Source organism: Lepus europaeus, chromosome 4 (assembly GCF_033115175.1).
Source record: "Lepus europaeus isolate LE1 chromosome 4, mLepTim1.pri, whole genome shotgun sequence".
In the NCBI taxonomy this organism is placed as follows: domain Eukaryota; kingdom Metazoa; phylum Chordata; class Mammalia; order Lagomorpha; family Leporidae; genus Lepus; species Lepus europaeus.
The window spans coordinates 102,689,082-102,694,022 of NC_084830.1; the positions used below are offsets into that span (position 1 = coordinate 102,689,082).

The following is a 4,941-nucleotide window of genomic DNA, read 5'->3' on the forward strand; positions in this document are numbered from 1 at the left end:
AAGATAAACCAACACAGAGCGTTAAGTAATCTTTCATAAAAATAAGAATCAATGCATATGTAACTACAGGCCTCCCCCAAAGTGAATTCACTCTGTGTATTAGAATGAATGGGCCATCAATCAATGTGACCAAATTTGGGAAACTCCAAAGGCTAACCAGGAGTTATCTTCCTCAAATTCTTAGTCATAACTGGTAATGGTAATGGCATATACCCAGGGTTATGAAATCTTCTGGTGTAACTAAGAGAAAATATGATTAAAGGTGATAAATCACATCATCTACTGCTTCTCACAGAAAATAAGGACTAAGCATCCAGTAACAAAAAGGCAGAAGTAGAGAAATTAGTCAAGAAACAGATGGATGAAACACAACTCTGGGTCTTAATTGGTAACTAGCTGTTTTCGACACATTTACAGAACAAAGGCCTATGCTGAAGTATGTGGTACATGAACCACTTATTTTTATATAAGAAACTCAAAGGGTAAAATTGTAGGTTCATAAAACAATCAAGGTTAGAGAAAAAATATGTAAAAGAAATCTTATTTTTAAGTTTATTGTGGGACCAAAATATTGACAGAGCGGTTATCAGTCAAGAGAAGTATGTCTTTTGCTAAAACTAGGAGGCAGCCTGAGCCTGGCTCAACACAACCACTCCCCCCTTCAAGTGCCATCTCACCAGTGGTGCTTGGTTTATATGACACCAAGCATCAGCATATTACTTTTTCCACTGCATACAATAAGCTCCTTTGTTGATTTAACATGTATAGACTGCCTGAGGTAATAAAGATGTCATCATTACAACAGGTTAATAGCAGATGAAGGTCATCCTTAGTTTTGACAGGGGAAGGGGTTGGCTGCCAGAAATAGCATTGGGTATTGTATAGGCTGTATACTCATGTAGTTAGTAACCCACGTGTCACCTTGAGTGGAATATTAAAAGTCGATGGATATGGATGCTTGTGCAGAATCTTCTCGTCCCCTGACATAAATTTCACAGGGAATCTCCTCCATCACTCTATCTTCTAGGGCCTGTTCAGGGCACTCATGTGCCTGTTTGAAAGTATAGCTACTTTTTTTGAAGGTGCTATTAAATGTTTTCATTGGCTGTGGTTGTGCAAAATCATTTCGGAAAGGAAGTTCCATGGAGCTGAGGTTGGTCCTGCTTTGTTTGACACTGGATGCCTGCGATCCACAGTGATGGTCGTGGATGCAGCGGGAGGCAGTGGAGGAGCGCCGCATCTTCTGGTAGCTGTCTAGCTCTTCTGACAAGTCTGCCAGGTCTGCAGAAATTTCTTTGTCCCTTAGTGAGGACAGTTCATAATGGGGAGGATCAAACACTTCCTGGAACCCTGTTTTATTAAAAGCAGTTTTGCAAGTCATGACCTTTTTTCGAGGCTGCTTCACTTGTACTAAAATAGAAATAATGAGAAGGACCAGGACAATCCTTTATGTAATGCCAATAATTGTTCCATGGGTTTTAGTGATTTGTTCAAATATTCCTGCTTTTTTCTTTTCTTAGCTTTTGGAGTAGCCTTAATTGTCCATATGCAATCAACTGCTTGGCCAGGTTTTGTTTTTTCTTCTTGTTCTACCTGACTAGAACGTACTATTCCATCAGCTCCCGAGAGCTCAAACTGGCAATCTGGAATAAATGAATATTTTGCTCGAAATCCATGTCCTTCAAGTTCTTCATCAGAACTAAACTTAATCCACATGAATCTCCCTGTTGATCTAATTAATGGAGGGCTTTTCATGCCACAGTAACGATCTATAAGAGGAGAAACCAAATGGCCCATCTCGAATTTCCAAGTGATCAAATCGACACTCAAATGATGGTTCTATATAATAACGTTCATCAAAGGTTAATTCTATTCTTTGACGTGGAGCAGCTTCCAAAATGTAGATACACTCCTTGTTTGGTGGGTATGAATCAGGATAATTTGGTGAAGCAAAATGACCTCCATTGCTGGTTCGATCCCAAATGCCACATTGGGTTGCAGGAATGTGCTTGATTCCAATATTTTGTCCATCTGGGGTCTTTTGGGCCACAGTAATCCCTTCCACTACAAATATTGTTATTAAGAACACTTTGAGGACCGAGCAGAACTGCTCCAGGGCCATGTTCCTGAGCGGCCCATGGGAGACCAGGAGAAGCACCTTGCTCTTGCAATCAGATCAGCACAGTGCACTGGCCGCAGTGTGCCAACCACGGCGGCCATAGGAGGGTGAACCAATGGCAAAGGAAGAACTTTCTCTCTGTCTCTCTCTGTCACCGTCCACTCTGCCTGTCAAAAAATACATAAATAAATAAAAAAATTAAATGTTCCCTCATAAAAAACGTTCAAAACAATAAACTCCATCGATAATATCTGGAAAACACAAACACAGAGGCTGTAGGAATATGTGGGATTGAGTTAGCCAAAACACAACTGGGTATTTCTGGTTTCAGCCAGTAATATCCGGACACAGTTGTGTGGAATTCATATGCAATGGAACAATCACAGCAAAAATGGTTTTGGAGAAAAGCAAAGTCTTGTCATTAGGCAAGTGCATAAAATGTCATGTATACAAACAGAAATATCATGTTTGTTTGCGGCAGTTGCTCTAGCTTTCTCCTTAGAAAATGTGAATGTGTAGAGCTGGTGTCTCCATGTGGAACCAATTAGCGCATCCAAGCACAAAATTAAATGTTCCCTGATTAAAAAAAACATTCAAAACAATAAAGTCCATCAATAATATCCAGAAAAACACAAACACAGAGTCTGTAGGAATATCTGGGATTGAGATAGCCAAAACACAACCAGATATTTCTGATTTCATCCAGTCATATCCACAAAAAGTGGTGTGGAAATCGGATGCAATGGACCGAAATAAATCACAGTAAAAATTCTTTTGGAGAAAAGCAAAATCTTTTCGTTAGGCAAGTGCATAAAATATCATGTATATAGAGCGAAATATCATGTTTGTTTGCCGCAGTTTCTCTAGCTTTCTCCCTAGAAAACACGAATGTGTAGAGCTTGTGTCTCCTTGTGGAACCAATTAGTGTTTCTTAGCACAAAATAAAATGTTCCCTTATAAAAAACATTCAAAACAATAAAGTCCCTTGATAATATCCGGAAAACACAAACACAGAGGCTGTAGCAATATCTGGGATTGAGTTAGCCTAAATACAAGCGGATATTTCTGGATTCATCCAGTCATATCCGGACAAAGTTGTGTGGCATTCATATGCAATTGACCGAGAAAATCACAGTAAAAACAGTTTTGCAGAAAAGCAAAGTCTTTTAGTTAGGCAAGTGCATAAAAAGTCATCTATACAAAGAAAAATATCATGTTTGTTTACCGAAATTCCTCTACGTTTCTCCCTAGAAAAGATGAATGTGTGGAGCTGGTATCTCCATGTGGATCCAATTAGTGTTTCCAAGCACAAATTAAATGTTCCCTGAATAAAAAAAAAACATTCAAAAAAATAAAGTCCGTCGATACATCCGGAAAACACCACCACGGAGGCTAGAGCAATATCTGGGATTGAATTAGCCAAAACACAAGCCGATATTTCTGGTTTCATCCAGTCATATAATGACAAAGTTGTGTGGAACTCGTATGAAATGGACCGAGAAAATCACAGTAAAAATGGTTTTGGAGAAAAGCAACGTCTTTTCGTTAGGCAAGTGCATAAAATGTCATCTATACAAACAGAAATATCATGTTTGTTTGCCACAGTTCCTCTAGCTGTCTCCCTACAAAATATGAATGTGTAGAGCTGGTGTCTCCATGTGGAACCAGTTAGCGTTTCCAAGCACAAAATTAAATGTTCCCTTATAAAAACCATTCAAAACAATAAAGTCCGTCGATAATATCCGGAAAAAAAAACAAACACAGAGGCTGTAGCAATATCTGGGATTGAGTTCGCGAAAACACAAGTCGATATTTCTGGTTTCATCCTGTCATATCCGGACACAGTTGTGTGGAATTCATATGCAATAGACAAACTCACAGTAAAAATGGTTTTGGAGAAAATCAAAGTGTTTTCCGTAGGCAAGTGCATAAAATGTCATCTTTACAAACAGTAATATCATGTTTGTTTCCTGCAGTTCCTCTAGGTTTCTCCCTAGAAAATAGGAATGCCTAGAGCTGGTGTCACCAAGTGGAAGCAATTAGTGTTTGCAAGCCCAAAATTAAATGTTCCTTCATAAAAAAATATTCAAAACAATAAAGTCCGTCGATAATATCCGGAAAACACCAACACAGAGGCTGTAGCAATATCTGGGATTGAGTTACCCAAAACACAAGCAGATATCTCTGGTTTCATCCAGTCATATCCGTACAAAGTGGTGTGGAATTCGTACGCAATGGACCGAGAAAATCACAGTAAAATTCTTTTAGAGAAAAGCAAAGTCTTTTCGTTAGGCAAGTGCATAAAATGTCATGTATACAAAGAGAAATATCATGTTTGTTTGCCACAGTTCCTCTAGCTTTCTCCCTCGAAAATAAGAATGTGAATAGCTGGTGTCTCCATGTGAAACCAATTAGTGTTTCCAAGCACAAAATTAAATGTTCCCTGCTGGCGCTGAGGCTCACTAGGCTAATCCTCCGCTTTGGGGCGCTGCCACACCGGGTTCTAGTCCCGGTCGGGGCACCGATCCTGTCCCGGTTGCCCCTCTTCCAGGCCAGCTCTCTGCTGTGGCCAGGGAGTGCAGTGGAGGATGGCCCAAGTGCTTGGGCCCTGCACCCCATGGGAGACCAGGAGAAGCACCTTGCTCTTGCAATCAGATCAGCACAGTGCACTGGCTGCAGCGTGCCAACCACGGCGGCCATAGGAGGGTGAACCAATGGCAAAGGAAGACCTTTCTCTCTGTCTCTCTCTGTCACCGTCCACTCTGCCTGTCAAAAATACATAAATAAATAAAAAAATTAAATGTTCCCTCATAAAAAACGTT

The 4,941-nt window shown here is 40.1% G+C and overlaps 1 pseudogene; it reads right to left on the reverse strand.

Moving 5' to 3' along the window:
- Positions 1-890: 890 nt before the first annotated feature.
- Positions 891-2,122, reverse strand: LOC133758460 (neuropilin and tolloid-like protein 2; annotated as a pseudogene).
- Between the last annotated feature and the right edge of the window lie 2,819 nt (positions 2,123-4,941).